Source organism: Lampetra fluviatilis, chromosome 4, assembly GCF_964198595.1.
Source record: "Lampetra fluviatilis chromosome 4, kcLamFluv1.1, whole genome shotgun sequence".
In the NCBI taxonomy this organism is placed as follows: domain Eukaryota; kingdom Metazoa; phylum Chordata; class Hyperoartia; order Petromyzontiformes; family Petromyzontidae; genus Lampetra; species Lampetra fluviatilis.
Window position 1 is genome coordinate 24,518,530 of NC_136278.1, and position 18,201 is coordinate 24,536,730.

Here is an 18,201-nt window from a genome sequence, read left to right on the forward strand (position 1 = left end):
CAAGTGACACCCACTTTTGAGGGAATTCATTCCCTTACATTTACATAAAGAAAACCCTGTAAAATTAAGACCACATGCATAAATACACACAATAACCCCAGATATGTGTGGAGCAATCACGGACATATGAGAAACTACTAACAACATTTTTAACAAAGTGGAATGTAACCATACATGTTTTTCATATTACTTCGAGCACACCCCACTGATAATCCTAACCAACCGATTACATATCCAATTTGTTATATTTCTCGAGATGATATTTATTTAAATACATTGCATAAATAATTTAGTTTTTTTTTATATTCATTGCATTAACCTTGTATGCCATCACTATTAATACACCAACTGCAAAGGGGCCTAAACAACAGGGCCCGATTCCCTAAGGTGCTCTTAGCATTATCAAAATGCAGTACTGTTATCATTAAATAATGCATTTAAAATAAGCTATGTAGAACTCTCCCTATACCACTCGGTTGTAAAAATACACTAATGAGTGAGAAAACACTTATTTGTACAACCTCAGCATGCGTGGTTTGGAGAAATATGGGTAAAAGCATCCATATGTAGAAGTCAATTTGGCTATCTTAATAAAATGTTTCCCCAACAAACCTGACTGCTGATGCGACTCTGAAGGACAGAACTGGTCCAGAGTTTTTTGCCTAAATAAAATGATGCTGAACAATAAAGCCAAAAGTTCAATGGGCGTAAACATAGTTTTTTTTATATAGCTGAAGATACATAACGATGTATTTCACTATTGCCTTAATTGGTCCTGTTCCTACTTGTAATACAGTGACCTACATAAGTGTCCAGAAAATGTCATATTTGACGTAAGTATTCTGCACAGGCGTGTTTTAAATGTTTCACGTTGACGATTGTGCATTGTATTTAGAATGAAAAAAAGCTACAATATTTATCGCGCAAAATACATTGCATGGTGTTTTTTACTGCAATTGAAAAATCCAATAAAACGGCTGTGCTACTCCACATATGTTCATGTTTGTGCTGCATAACTTTGTAATGTGCCAAAGGTTGTACAGGATTTTGCTACATGATGCCAGACGTTTCACTCATTCTGCTGGGAGCTTCTTCAGGAAATGAATTGTTGTGACTGTAAATTACAGTCGTTTATACATTTTAGTTTACAAAAAACAATCACGAGAGGTTGTAATTCACACGAATGACATTCATAAATATGTAGCATGGCAAATGGTAAAAATTGAACATAAATATATTGAAACTTACGAAAAAACGTAAAAAAGGGAAAAACATGCACTCTCTTGGTATAATTCTTGGAAAGAACACAATTATAGACACTAGCTGGAAACCATGAACTAGGCTAGAAGTGTAAGCAATAATTACCCACACTATGGACATAGGCAGAGGCAGCATGAGAAATACTGTCATTCTAAAAATGCGGTGCAAAGTGCCTGCAGGTGTGTTAGCATAGCTCATATCACAAGCCATACAGTGCATCTGCAGACATTACCATATGCTGCGAGTTAAATCGTGAAAGCTGATATCCATCTAATGAGATTGCTATCTATAGCATTCTACATATAATATACAAAATACCAAATAATGTCTGATGCTTGAGCAGCAAAAATGTTGTTTTAACAGTATAACTGATGCAAACATATTTTGAAATGAATATCCACAACTATTGTGTGCTATTTTGCAGTGCTTTAATGGGTTATGTGGCCGTACATATTGTTATGTCGAATGCAAATTATGCGTGTGTGTTTTGTTTGTCATAAAAGTATATATTTTTGCAAAAGGAATGCAACTGACATATTGAGTCTGGTGAAGTGTTAAAGTGGCTGTGAATATGCCAGTCCCTGTAGAGCTCCTCTAGAGCAATGATTATATAACCTTCACCAACATCTCTTCATCCGACGAAGATATTAGTTTATGAAAGTGCAAAAATGCACTTAAGTGGCAAAGATGCATTGATACAGTAATTAATGGTATGTTTACCTACAATGCTACACTTCACAAAGCCATAAAAAATTAGTGGAAGTCTTTATAAGTGGTGAAGCGTTATTCTTTGCGAGCAGTCATTACTCGTATAACTATTTTACAATTATTGATTGAATAAGTATGAGAAACATTTAGCTTCAGTATCAATAAATAACTAAACGTGTAATGCAATTTTGATGTTCAGACATTAGACCTAATGAGATTGTTTAACACAATTAATGGTTAAAACTGTTAGAGTGGTAATGGCATACAAGATCATTATCTTTATTGTCAGGCTGCATAGGGAATCAAGGATGCAGCTTATCCCACAACAGTTTTATGTTCACATGGTTGATTTTCCTCCATGCCAATTTAATCTCTCTCTGGGATCTTAACCGTTCGTCTAAGGCTCAAGGCCTCTTTTAAATTCCAAAATAAGCATACATTTATTTTATTTACTTTCCATAGTATAAAAAATATGTGCATCTACTTTTCAATCACATGCAAGCATGCCTAATTAATTTTTAATCGAGCATGAAATAGTGACTAATACGTTTAAATTATTTTCGTCGAATTACTGCAGTAAGTAGTTCACTTATAAATCATCATGAAGGGAACCACAAACACTGGTCTCCTGTATGTGTGTGTATGTATAACTATATCATCAGTCTTGATTTGAAGCTTTCGTCACTGCAGGAATCCATACTCTTTGGTTCTTTCGGTAAAGTCACGTAGGTATAAAATAAAATAAATCACGACGTTTCGGGCGCAACACAAGCGTCCGTCATCAGGTGGGAAAGCATGCTTTATGTTGCGCCCAGAACGTCGTGATTTATTTTATTTTATACCTACGTGACTTTACCGAAATAACCAAAGAGTATATCATCAGCAAGATAATATTTATGTATTTACTTTTAAAATATGCAGGCTCCAAAAGCACTCAAACATTTACACCATTGGAACCTCATTTGCCAGAAGAAAAAATATGATAATTGTTTTTTTTACCCATTTATCTGGCAACAAAACTGACACCTTTTTTTTACAAGGAGTCATGTTTGCATAGACCACAATACCTGCACTCGTAATGCAAACAAAAACATAACTATGATAATGTATGCACTGTCCTTGAAGTTGATTGGTCCACACCCGAGACAGCTTTCCTTAGAGCCTAGTCTCACATGGTATTGGACCAGATGACGCCAACTTCAAGGACAGTGCATACATTATCAGAGTTATGTTTTTTTTTGCATTACGACTGCAGGTATTGTGGTCTATGCAAACATGACTCCTTGTAAAAAAGGTGTCAGTTTTGTTGCCAGATAAATGGGTAAAATAACAATTATCACTCAAAGCTTCTTTATTTAATCTCTTCATTCTATACTTTGAATTCAGCAGTGCCTCCACTGTCTTCCCGAGGTAAATGGCCTCAGATAAAGGAAAATCAAGGCTATCTTGTGTATTACTCGGAACATGGCAGCGACTTTCAGCAAGAAAGGTTCTGCAATAACCCCAGAAAGGTTCTGTAGACCACCTTGTCTTGACCTTATGCCACACTGCCTGGTCAAGTTTGCTAAAAACGTAACCAAATGTAAGAGGACTACAATGAACTTCTTCAGGAACTACTGCTGGTTTATGCATATGCATAGAGGCTGGGTAGTTTTAACACGTTCTGTGTGTTGTAAATATAATTTTCTGGCCTGCACTATTATTTTGTTATGATGGGTCTTACTGATTTTGATCGTTTACAGATTTGACTATCCATATCCAATAGTTTGAACGGGGGTTCACACGAAATCGCATGAACCAGTAGAATGTTCAATAGGAACATGTTTAGATGTGCTGGGTGGGAGACCTGCTTGGATTACCATTATCAGGCATGAAGCCACCAGTGAGAAAACCATCCACCGCATAATGGAGCACACAGATAGTGAACCATGCAACTGCAAGGAGGCAAGAGTTAGGCCCTTGTTAAATTCCTCTATATTATTTCAGTCACTGAGACGACACTATGGGATGCTAAATCGACCTTCTTCCGAGTATACAACACTGACAAATGGTACCGGAGGCTACCGTAAATATGCCACATCCGTCTCCTTGATAATAGCAACACCTTCCTAGAGAGCACTAGCCTGGCAAAACCCGGCCCTTGCAATGTTCATGTTGCCGAGTAGAATTTGACCAGATTCTCACACCCAAAGCGCGCACGATAGGTTTTACTAGGCTTGAGTCCCACAATGGAGTTGAAGCTTCTTCCAACTCGGAGCCTTGCTCCTTTGTCAAGGCCGAGGTGGGAAGTTGATGAAGTACCCGGGGTCATTTTAAAGTGTGCCGTCGTGCCCACCACTTAGAGAGCTTCAGCGCCCTCTCCTGTCCCTCCATCGCTTCACAACAAGTGGGCATTCGCCAATCCAAGTAACCCTGGTCGTGGCTGCCACCTTGGCCACGAGGGCCAACTCGCTCCGAGCTGCTCTGGCACTGAATGAGTCGACTGCAGCCACTGGCTGCAGAATTATGACCGCAGGGTACTGCCTCATTAAGGCACTCTGCCAAGGATCTTTGCCCCTGAGATTACCGATACCCTCTTTTCCACTGGAAAGTCCAGCCAAGCCAGCGTGAGGCACTCACGGTACAGATGGTTTTCCACTGGCTATTTGATGTTCTGAGCTATAACTGTGACACTCTGTCCTCACAACAACAAAAAACATTTTAATCTGGCTAGGGCCTAAGCAGGACCAGAGGCAGGGTCTAATTTCGCGTTCATTGCATGATGTCAGTCAGTGCAATGAGGACATAGTATCATCGCGTTCATTGTGGCTTGAAGTTCTGCAAGCGGAAATGCAACCTGGCGCCTTCTGACCCGTGCCATTAAGACTCGGCACAGTCCCGACACAGCTTGATTGTAGAGTGGAAAGCAGGCATCAAACTATACTACAAATTGGCACTTTCCTGGAGCCGCCAGGTCTCATAAATCTGATGAACTGGGGAATCTTTGACAGGGGTCATGTGATGGGAAATCACACTGGGGCCTCACTAAACAAACCCAGACATGATGCATTATTTATTTATTGAGGTGTCTACAACAAAGCCAGACCAAGAATTGAGTACAGAATGTAAGGAACGTGTCAATGATCGCCATGGAAAATGTGGATGTATGCGAAACACAATGATAGAAGGGATGATGCCCGATTAATGAGGTCGGTGTTGGAATGGCAGCCAAAGAAAAGCAACAGGCCTGAGGATGACCATTGCAGAGATGGACTGATGAAATTCTCGTTTGTGAAATGGATTGTGGCATTTGCAGGACCATGTGGGATTGTAACAATCTGGGGAGCCCTTCATTCATTCAGCACTGCATAAACCAAGGCTGATAATATAATTATTGCCATAAACGCATCTGGTTAACGGAATTTTGTTCATACGATAGATTATTCATGTAAGTCATAATATACCCAAACTTATTTTACCACATGAGCAATGTGGTTCAGTGCCAATAGAGATAAATGAATAATGGTTGATTTCCAAGAGCACTCATACTTAATAATATGATCAAACCTTCCCATGGAGAATATTTCAGAAGCATGCCAGGGCAATATTAATTTAATTTTAAGAACTTCGGTGCTTACAGTGGCAGAGCTTATGTTAAAAATTAAGTTTGTGGTCCAACATTTTTTGCTATTTTATTGATCTTTTCCACCAGTTTTTTTGCCCAATGTGTGATATTGATGTCATGGCATTTGGTGAATAATATATTTTGAACTCTCACGGAGAAAAGCATCACTATGAGAGAGCACTGTCCACTGAATGAGATATCACAGAACTGCTTCTAAAATAACTTCAAGTGTCCCCTTATCCACACTCGGGGCAAGCACTTTTCAATGCGCCCTGCTGCATAGAGTAATGTTCATCACGTGACAGTCACATGATAGCAAAACTGATATTTAAATTTCTAGGGCTGTCATTTTGTATGTATGTACCGCACGTAGCTAACTGTGCTAATCAACAAATTTTAGACAAAATTAGGGGAAAAACAGGTTAAAAATGAATGTGCAGTCATTGGTAACCAGGCTCAGAACATAATTTTCCTGTACGTGAAAACCCAACTGCCAGGATTTGAACCCAAAATCACATCGGTGCTAGCTCAGAATACTCTCTCTGACCTCAGAGCCACCGGGTCACCGCTAAAGTTCAATAATTCGAAATTATTTTACTGGAATTGTGGTGGTAATTATACTACATTCCTTATGAAATGCACATTTGTAGGAACTCATTCTAAAATATTTAAATCTTTGGAATATTTGTTCACTTATTCCTGTAATCCTTTACTTTAAATAATTTCATTAAGTGCAAAATTAAAAGTACATTTTCTCTTCTCAAACCTATATAAAATATAGACCAAATAATACATGTGTTCATAGATTCTACACAAAGTTAACATCACATTTTAGTCATTATATTTATAAAACAATAACTTGTGCAATTGATATCTATCACAGCGACCAAAATGCTAAAAGTGTGCATCTAATCTTCCTGTGATGATGACATGTAATGCAGCTTTAGGAGTTGGATGAGATTGTAAAAAGCACTTGAGGTGCATGGGGCATCCTCTACTGTCAGGATAACCTTCACAAAGCCCAGGTAGAAAGTCAAACATAATCTCTGTTTGCTAACCTTGCTGTCAGCTCCCAGCCCAGCATGTGGCTAACAGCAAAGGAGACTGGCATCCTGTGGGTAGTATTGTGCCTCTTAATGGTGGATTTTTAATAACCTACAAATTGCAATGACATTAAATCAAACGCTAAACACTCTGTACTCTGAACACAGAATCTATGATGAATACTAATTAATGTGTCCCTTATTTGCTGCAGAATAGCTCACGTGCCATGCATTAATCTGAATTATTGTCTCGAAATGTTTATGGTTTGCCATTTGCAACATATATCCACGTACAAATATTCATGCACACATTGTGGTGATTACATTCAGGATGCGACATTTACTCGTTTACTTATGTATCCCTTTGTTCGCGTCACAAAACAATCCACGATTAAATGTTTTGCGTGTGAAATGCGGCTATTTTTGCAATCATTCTGTTGTTATTTTTTTTTTGGGGGGGTAATGATAACCAATTCTTACCCTAGGGTGCACGCAACTCTCTACGGGTGTGAGATGCCCTCTCTGGGGGTGCGAGACATGCCAGATTTTTTGAGAAGGTAAATAATCGATAACACAAATTAAGCACGCGCATGTAAGTCCAACTACTTTGTTTCATCAAACCTATGTATTTTTTTACATTATAATTTTTTTACGATTGAAAATCAAAGCGGTGCAGGCTGCAGTAAAGGTTAAGAAACATTGATATCAAGCATTTTGCACTTGGAAATTCACACGTGCTTTCTAATTCTCCGGAAAAAGAAAAAAAACAATCATTCCGCCGCTACTCGTGTCACAATTGCAGAATGGCCCAACGGTGACGGGCTTTGGGGCACAGTTAATAACTGCGGGATAAGTGTCCGCAATTGTGCAGAATCACATCATCAATCGCGCTCTGAAAGCGAGGCTGATGTGGGGGTAGCAATACTACGGCATCGTAGCCCAATTCAAACAAATTCACGTGCGTGTTTTGATGCGGCCGTTGCGCAACTTTTTTATACTTAATATTCATACGGAAACTGGCTGTATTTTGTTTTCAGGATTGGAGGCTTACATTCGCATGAAGACGACAGTGATGATAAAGAAAAAAAAAGATGGTAAATGAGATTATGATTATGACAGGAATAGCACTCAAATGTTTTGCTAATTAATTTAACAACCCAGTGCTGTACTGTTTCCTCTTAAATGCTTCAGGTTCCTCTCATGTGCCAAACAACCACATTTACATAAACATACATTAAGTCACATACACAGAAAAAGATCCCCCACATATCCTTGGCAGACTGTTGGGGCAAGTGCCATTAGTGAGCACCTATGAAGTCCGGCACGGCATAGGAGGGGGTGGGTGGCCTACACCACGCCCGGCCGCCTTTGTTTCCGCCGGGGGAAATGTTTACACATCGCACCAGATACTTATTTGAGGCTGAGTCGACCCAGGGGAGGTCGAGACCCGGTTCAGAAAATCGTCACCGGTGGTGGCCGTGCGCGAGAATCGAACTCGGGTCGCTGGGTTCGTAGTGCACTGCGCTAACTACTCCACTACACACACACGCTCATACACTCTAGACAAATGCACTCGTGCACACATCCATACACAGTCTCTCTGTAACCTTAAAGGCTATTGACATGTTAGAGGGTGGTAGTGAGGGAGCAGCACTGCACTACGAACCTGGTGACCTGAATTGATTCCCAGCCACAGCTAACGTCAGTGGCAAGTGATATCTGAACCATGTATGCCTTTACGGAACCGGTACCAACCAGCGTGCCAAAGTATTACCAACATTGTGTAGAGAGGCTTCATCCAGTAGTGGATTGGAAACTGATATTATCACCAAATGGAAACGCATCCCCCTTTTTATCTGCACTTTAATTTACCAGCTAAGCATCAATGTTGTCCAGGTGTGCTGTTTTAGTAGCCATTACCACCGTTTTTTAAACAATTCATTTGGTCTCGGCCAATTACAAATAAATATCAGCAGCATTAATGTATCGTCATAATCTTCATTTATCATCAATATAACTGTTATCATCATTGCGACCATCTTAATTTAGCATCACCATTATCGCTATTGTTATCATCATCTTTAAGATAATTCATTTTAATCCATTCTGCAACTCAGTATAGTGTGGAGCAAGTCTAATGCACACGTAAGCATGGGTGTACATTTGTGTATGAGACAGAGTCTGATTGGTTGATAAGAGGTTTTTGTGTTAGAGCGCGTGAATATAAATGTGTCGTTTAATCCGCGGAGACTTAGTAAGGTTTGTTAAGTAAACAAAACTTGGCAATTCGTTACTAGTTCAGCACACCCGTGTGTTGGAGAGTAAACCCACAGCATTTACAATTCGAGTACCACGTTTCGCCAGTAATTACAACTAGTATCATCGAATTGTAAATTAACTAGTAACGAATTGGCACGTTTTGTTTACGTGACAAACCTTACTAATTGGCTGTGTCGGGTGGTGGCGGGATTAACGACACGTTTATATTTCTGTGATCTAACCCAAAACACCTCTTTTATGGATAATATATTGGCAGCGAAAACGTACTACGTGTTAATCTGATTGGTTGGTTGGGTCCATCTGTGGGCCGAGCTTTCGAACATTGGCATGCACGGATGGCCCCGCCGATAGCTGTAGATTGGCGATGGGGATGTTTTGCATAACGAGACTTCACCCCGTTCTCCACAGAGTATTATATCAAAACCGTTAATTTTGAGAAATACATTTTGCAGAATGTCTGCATAAAGCTGGATATCTGCAAGCGTGTGGAATCAACTACACATGAATCAGGCCGTATTTCATCAAAGGTACACTTACATCTGTAGGACTTGAGATAACACGCGTCACGCGTTTGGTTGTGATACGGACGTGCGGCGGACAGTAAGGGCGAACGGGGACACAGGGAGCGGGACGTGCGATACAGTTGTTGTTGCGCCAATTAAGGGGGTGAGGTAATTAAAGGACGCTGCAGGTGTTAGGGGTAACTGAGGACGCTGGCGGGTGATTGGTCGAGAGGGTGAGTGGTTGAGACTGGCGCCGGGGTGTCTACGATAACAGCATCACGTGAGGCTGGGGGCCTGGGGGCGAGTAGCGAAGCGGGGGATAACATAATTAATTGGGGCTAATTGGTTCGGGGATAAAGGCAGAGAGCATATGGAGATACGGGAGTTGTTGTTAGTGGTGGAGTCGCAGTTGGAGTTAGCGTTGGAGTTGGTGCCTGGGACAAGAGTGTATAGTATAAGGTAGCAGTGGACAAGAGTGTATAGTATAAGGTAGCAGGGGACAAGAGTGTATAGTATAAGGTAGCAGTGGACCAAGGGAATACAGTATACGGTAGCAGTGGAGAGAGAGTACGGACGGAGTAGCAAGGACGGAGCGAGTACAGCGTAGGGAAGCAGCGGAGTAACGGACCTTGGTGGAGAGAGAGAGAGCGAGCGAAGCAGCGGAGCGGAGCGAGCAAACGGAGGGACATTGAGTGGGGTTGATGGGGAGTTGTGCATTGAAGAGCATGGAGAAACTTTGAGTGATGCTGTCGGAGATGTGAACTATATGCGTAATAAAGGAACGAGAAAGACAAAGAAGTTGTCGCGTCAGTACGAGTCCTACACATCAGTAAAATGTGCCAATGTTATCAACTGGACCCACTAACAGCAGCTCTATTCCATCTACTACTTGTTTCTCATCAGACAAGCTTCCTTGATGGTGGCGATATGACATATATGTCTATTCACTAGTTAAAAATTCCAGCAATGAAGACAATATTATGAGAAGACTGCAGCATAATTGCTGCAGGGTGTTTTGAGTACTATATATAACCAAATAGAAATGTATCAGGGTAATATGTAGAAGTATTATATTTTCACTTATATATCAAAACATATGCATGGCCATGGAAGGGACCTTATGCACCTTCTCACAAGATCATGATTGTTTAATCAAATGTTGCTTGCATTGAGTGAGCACAAAAGATAACTGATTAGAAACCGATTTAATGTCAATATGCCTTGAACTGAAACACGATATGAAGAGGCACATGGACTGCGTTGTCTTGTCACCATTAATTTGTATTGCTGAATATATAACCAAGCTAAATTAAATTAAATGTTCAAATCATTATATATAATGCATGCATTTATGAGCAAGATGAATTATATCAACTCACATGAAAGCAACTCCACGATTTTTTTCTTGTATTGCCATGTTTTTAAATAAAAAATAAAGCTATTTTTAGTACATCAGAATATACTAAATGCATATGTAGAGGTATAAAATAATAAATTAAAGTTCATAAAATGTCTTACCTTTCTACATGTCACTTAATTTGATTTCATTTTACAATATTACATAAGGCTATTCTTTGTTTCAATTTCACACATTGTATCAGCAATAATAACAAAATAAAATTGCACACATGCATTCCCTCACACCCACACATCGCCGCGCAACTTTTACAATTTTGTTTAATTAATCCAAACAGCAAGCTGTTTTCTACACATTGTGAAAATCCTTTGTAATCCGTCTTTTGGAGAGATTGTATGCAAACTTTTTTTCTTTTTTTGTAATATTAATTTCCTTCAGTCCAGCGCAGCGCAGAAATTACGTAATGCTGATCCAGTGATGTGCACAAGACTGCAGACACCAGCCAATCTAGCCTGAACAAAATCCATCACACCTGGGTTGTCCCATGACCTCCTGTCAGCGAGTATTCATCACTGTGTGGCCTCAGCGTGCACCTTCCCTTAGCGGCACAGCTATCGCTTACTGATGAATAGCTTGCTGCAACTGATGCTGGTGATGGTGGCGTTGTGCATATTTTAGTGGTGATTTTCCAGAATAACAAAATGATATTCGTCAATATTTATGAATGATAAGAACAATACCTTAAAATATGTAAGTCATATCAATAACATTGTTTATTTGTATTCTAATAAATGTTTGAGTGTCTGTCTTTTGTTTTGTGATTTTATATTCAGTTTATCGAACAAAACATGTTTTACTTCAGCAATAAACATTACACAAATAGCTCTGCATTTCGCGTATTATACTTTACAATGTGTCAAATGACTTAAAATATGTTTCAATTATATATGTATACAAATTAAGCCCTTTATACATTACTTTTTATTTATATTTGGTAATGCAAAATGTTAACTCTATATTTGGCATTACCACCTACCCATTAGATAGCACACCTCTGTCATAATAGCAGACAACATTTGGGTGCTAACAAAGCAGCACAATCCATACCAGAATTAGCTGACGAGTTAACGTGGACAGTTTGATTTTTCCATTGGCGTCTATGAGAAAATGGCATGATAAAATAACATCTGGAGTGGAATGTCGGCCGAAGAGTCTTTGAAGAGAGATTCATTCAGGTACACTGGCTGTTACGAGTAATTTCCACGCGCACACATTGGGAAATAAAGGGAAAGTGACTTTGCCAAATAGGCATATTTCAGAGGCTTGACGGTGAGAGGGATCTGATCAATCCTTAAATAAGCCACTCACACCTTTAGCACAGCCATGCATACATATATAACACTTTAGTCAAGCTCTTACAGACTCGTTTGCCACTCTTCATATTCAAATGAAAAGTTACGTATCAAACTTATTACACGTAAAACAGTGTAGTTGCATCTATACGTAAGTGCCAGTAACATTGGTTTATGATATTAAGTCAATAAAGATACGTGACATGTTTGTATGAAAGTAATTAATTTATATGCACCAATAAAAAGCATTTGACTACTTTCGGCAAAGTTCATCTATGTGCCTTGCTTATGCGGATAAAATATAGATCCTTTCACCAGGACAAAGTGAAAATCAAGCCATGTGATTCAATACACCATGATAAATAGCCCTTGCCAAAAATCAACACAAAGGTCCTGCTGTGCTCTTAAGATAGGAGTTTTATGTAAAGGCTATGGGGAAAAATATATTGATGGGGAAGTACAAATTGCCATTTGCTCCGGTTGGGTAATATTGGTTCCTTACTTTTAATTCAGAATTGCCTCTGAAGACAATGAGAAACACTGTATCAGTTAAGGTGCTGACATGTATTTAGGTTTCAATTTAAATCCAGACCACAAAGAAGCAATAATATTGAAATACTGAACACACTATAATGTATACTGCAAACGACTATTCAGGGGAAAAAAACTCCTTAGTGTCCACAAAGTGTCATGTTTCACGTATATCGTATTTTATTAGCTATTTATAAAGGTAATTGATTAATTAATAATATCATCGAAAGATGGTCCTTAATTGTAATTTGTATAGTAAACTAGGGTTGATGTAATCCAGTATGCACGCCAGACTTAACCACTGCCCAATAAAAGTAATTCTTGGGACGTTTTCTTAGCTGTGGTCAGCAGTATTGCCATGGCTAATTCAGCTCAGCAATGGCATATAGATTATATAGCATTAACTAAATGAGATTATAATTAACTCCTTAATTATTAAACTATCCATTAACTCTTTGGTGATAATGTCTGGCTTGATAAAAAAAAAATCCTAAACTAATCCCATGCACATATTTTATATACATTATGAAGACAATCACGTTCATCTCACATCAGCTTTGAACATACGACCAAATTGTTTGATATACCGAAGTGTAGATAATTAATAAACACTTAAATTATATTTTTGGGGCTCTATTTCTGTTACAATATATTTTCCCTTTTATCTGGCAACAAAACTGACACCTTTTTTACAAGGAGTCATGTTTGCATTGACCACAATACCTGCAGTTGGAATGCAAACAAAACACAACTCTGATAATGTTTGCACTGTCCTTTAATTTTATTGGTCCACACCTGAGACAGCTTTCCTTAGAGCCTAGTCTCACATGGTGTTGGACCAGATGACGCCAAAAGGCGCACAACTCAAAGACAATGCACCATCAGAGTATGAGAGCTCGGGGTAAGCATTTACACCATTGGAACCTCCTTTGCCAGTAGCAAAATATGATAATTGGTTGACGTATTTTAACTAGTCAAACAGCGTGAATGCATCACTATGATACATTTATGCACGACTTGCTGTATGCATTCGGTGGTTGTGAAAACTGATAATTCTATTCAAAAAGCAAAATGATGTCAATTCAATGTTTTTTTTATATATATCAACATCAGACACTGATGGCTTGGCACATGCACATTCTAAACCAGTGAAACTTACAAAACCATGACTGAATAACACTATTGCATCAGCATCTCAATATATTCTCAAGAAAAAAAATACTATCCCACATACTTATGTTCCCAGTGGTTCAATATTCTAATATGTCTATTAATGGATCTGATATAACATTAAATACTGTATCTGTGTTATTTTTAGTTATGTTCCTGTCTCGTATCATTTCCCACAGCAATAAAGGCAAACAAACATTCCTCACATGATCCAACACTACTATGGCAATGTTTATTTTATTATTTTCATTTCATTAAAATGGTGATGTAAAAAAGGTTGTTTTGGACAATAAGCCTTTAATGACTTGGCACTTTACAACTGGCAATCTATACGTAAGCCAAATACTGTGACCTACATTCATCAGCTGTAGAAGGCAAGAAATCAGTAGTAATTCTATGGCCTGCTCCAGGCATGCCTCAGGCATGTTATGTCCCTAAAGGTCCGTTTGACAAGTTGGTGCAGTCAAGTTCCAGAGAAGGACATCCAAAGGTAATGAAAATCAAATCTCCAGACTCTCAGTTAATACTGAAAAACAACACTTTGCAGAATGATATCATCAAACTATGCCATATTTTACTTGAACTATGCAACTTCTATCATCTGGTCCAAAATCATTGTATTCACTGTACATGGAGTCATCACATAAAACTGACTGGATGCATTTGGCAAACATTTCACATGTTGACTGACTTATTTTATTTACAGCTCCTTGTCATTTCACTGCTGGATGAAGGCCTGACTTTACCGTGTTGATCATTGGGGTATTTAACCATACTTCACCATTCTGGTTAGTGCGAGTTGGTGAAAGGGACATTAAGTGGGGAAAGCCAGGACCAGATTAGATATCACTCACCACTGATGTTAGCCGTGGCACCTCTAATTAGCACGGTTAGCTACGTACGGTGCAAAAGAAGTCCAACATACAGACCTGGCTGATAATTGAACTCAGGTCGCTGGGCTCATAAGCGTTGTGCTGTTCTGATTAAGTATACATACTTAAATATATAGTATATATATACTAGTGTAGTGTACTAATTCACATACACTAGTAGGAGGTACTCTCTATTTCTTTTATTCTGGCCTTCACAGCCTATAGGGGATAACCACCCACCGGGTCAGGACAGCCAACATGCTGCCAGACCCACAGCTTGAAGAGGGTGAAGATCACAACAACTATTTCAAAGTTTTATTAATTTCTCAACCATTGACAGTCCACTGTCCTGGACAGCCAAAAGAACCATGACCACAACCCGCACAAGGGATCTTTCCACGACATCAGGAGCCCTTACCACACCCCACACACATCAATTGCACCGATTACGAAAAATGAGAAATATTGCCATCTTAATCACAACATTTTGAAGCAGAGGTTCGCGGTCGTCGAAGAAATAAAAACACTCAATCATCTATTCTAGTGGCGGACGACTTTTCCAAGATTGGTTCACTTCATCCCGTGCCACATGGGGGTGGTGGCCACTGCCGTTTCTCATTTGCGGCTTTGCTGCCCATTTTCACTCTTTCCACCTCCACCACCCTATCGATCAGTCTCCTGGCTAGGTGGCATACCTCGAGGGGTGTCGTATAGGCGCCCTTAATCACCCGCCCTCGTGTCTTCCACAGGGCCTCTTTAATGGCCCCTACGACGGCCCATGTCTGAGCCCAAACCTCCCCTGCCTTCTGTCTGAATATTCCAAGTAATATTTGGTATTGTGGCCTTAGTCGAATAAAAACGAGTCAATAAAGGCTGACATAACTCCCACACGTCCTGTGCAAAGGGGCATTGTACAAGGGCGTGAGCCGTGCTCTCATCCAAATCGCAGCCCCTCGGGCATTTGGGGGTACGGGCCATATGGCGGGAATACATGAACATCCTGCATTCTAACCTGCCCCAGGCCGCCAGCCAGGATAAGTCCCATTGCCTTTTTGTTAGTGCCTCAAATGTCACGTTCTTACAAATTTGTTGGTGCATGGCACTCCGTGCACCTGGCACCTCTGCACAGGCCTCCCCCTTGTACGAGACGTCCATGTAGTGGAGTCGGCCAGGGACCACTTCTTGTGTCTCTTGTACCTCTGCATTTCTACTGCCCAGGAGGATGACTACTCCAGTGTTCTTGATTGCGTTGCTTCCCGACCAGAAGCAGTGTCCATCCCAGGCCTTGATCAACTTCGCCCGACCGAAGGAGTATGGTAGGTGGCATTCCTGCAGAAAGTATATATCCCTTTTCAGGGATTGTAAATAGTGCACTATTGCTCATCGTCTGGCTCTGCCTCGGATTCCCCTCACATTTACCGACGCCATGAAGAGTTCCATACTCAAAGTGTCTAATCTGGCTCTGACACTTCCTCCAGCAGTTGGTAGCAGTTTTTGTCTACCAGGTCTCGTAGTTGGTCCGCACTCCTCGGCTTCGGGGTTATCCCCCTCCCTTGGCCCACCTTTGCTGCTACTACTTCTTCTTCCGACGTCACTGTGTCAGTCGAATAGTCTGAGTAGATATTGTTGGGGCACTCGATGCCCTCCATTTTCTTTTCGTTGCCCTCTCAAACGTCCCTCTCCCATCGTTCTTCCTCTGCTGCTCCTCCCCGTCCTCTCTCGTCTCCACCTCCTCCATCCAGTCGGCCACGGTTGGCCCGGGGGCCTTCTCTGCCGTCTCGTTGTCTTTGGGGCTTTCATAGTTACACAAGCAATATAATATTATAGACACATTAGTAATTGCTCAAGTCATACCAAGTAGTTATACAGACAATTACGCAATAAAAACTGAAACTTTTCATGAGTAAAAGCTCTCTTCTGTCACAAGACGCTTGACACTTGAAGTTGTCCGAGTCTGCGTCACTCATCATGAGCTAAATGGGTTGTGGCTGGTTACATACATATATGTAAGTATGGCTTAAAAAAGGTTACAAATTCACTTGTCTGGATGCCCTTGCATGTTTTTTTTTATGGTGTTTTGATGTAAAATAAATCAAATAAAAAAAAAGTATTAAACGAAGGTTAGGATGCAGTCCTGCAATTTCTTTCTCATGCCACGGCTGACACAAGTGCCTCCACTAGAGAGTAAGCTCTGTAGAGCTCTGTGGAGCTCCTTTATAGTCTAGAGCTGTGGCCCTGTGGTCCGCAAGCTTCATTCAGGTGGTCCACATAAAGGTTGCATAATTGTGAAAAGGAAGTGGTAGTTTAACACGTGGGCTTTTGTAACCAATATTATTAAATATTGTTCATAACAAAGGTTTTTGGGTTGTGATCGCGTAAATATGAATGTGTTGTTAACCCACGAGCAATTAGTAAGGTTGTCACTTAGTAACTTTAGCACAACAGTGTCTTGGAGAGTCGACCCACAATATTTACAAATTGAAAATTGTTACGTGACAAATATTAGATGATGATTAAGTATACTATGGAAACTATTGCAACATAGTGTTGGATTCATACTAATATGATTATTGAAATGTATAAAGCGCCCTTAAATAATCGTTCTCAGGGCGCTATATTTATGACACATTCTTAAAGCATAACTCATTTTGAGCTCACATGACTCGGATTCCATCATTGTCAAGTGGAAACCACTGTACCAGACTCCAGTACTGTTTTCTAAAAATGTGCAGTTAGTCCAGAAGGCGAGTAGCAGTCGTTAACCCTCCAAAAATTAATTCATGGATGAAAAGTGAATCTTTTAAAAAGAAAACGACAAATAATAAAGCCAGTGAGACTAGATAGTGAGACAAACGAATAGTCCGAAGTCGAACATCTAACTGTAGAAAGGGGACATACATCTCCAGAAAATTTAAGGCAAGGTCCGTGTGTGCCAGGTAGCAGTACGAGTGGTAGTACCTGCACTTTAAAACAAAGAGCGAAACGCCGAAAAACGATAAAAACATAACTATACTCATTTGGGCTTCATATGGACTGGTGTAATCTGGTCCAGCACCAATGGAGACTAGGCTCTAAGAAAAAGCTGTCTCGGGTGTGGACCAATCAACTTCAAGGACAGTGCATATCATTATCAGAGTTGTTTTTTTTTGTTTGCATTTTGACTGCTTGTGTTGTGGTTATTGCAAACATGATGCATTGTATAGAGGTGTCAGTTTTTGTACCAGTTGAAAGGGTAAAAACCTATCACTATAAGATGAACCAAGGCCTCAATGTGTGTTATGCTATGACGTGCTGGCTAAAGAAAAGATGGAAGTGTGTAAATCCGCAGCATAATGTGGAGACATAATATGCTGCTTTCAATGATACAGGTTTGGATTTTTTAAATACAAACTCACTGAGTTGAAAGGAGAAATAACGGTTTGCTAATGCAACAGTAAATGTTTAGCACTGTAAATAGGCCACATGTGTACTAATGGGTCGCGCTACTTACCTGCAGTTGCAAACGAGGTCCACCAGGGGCA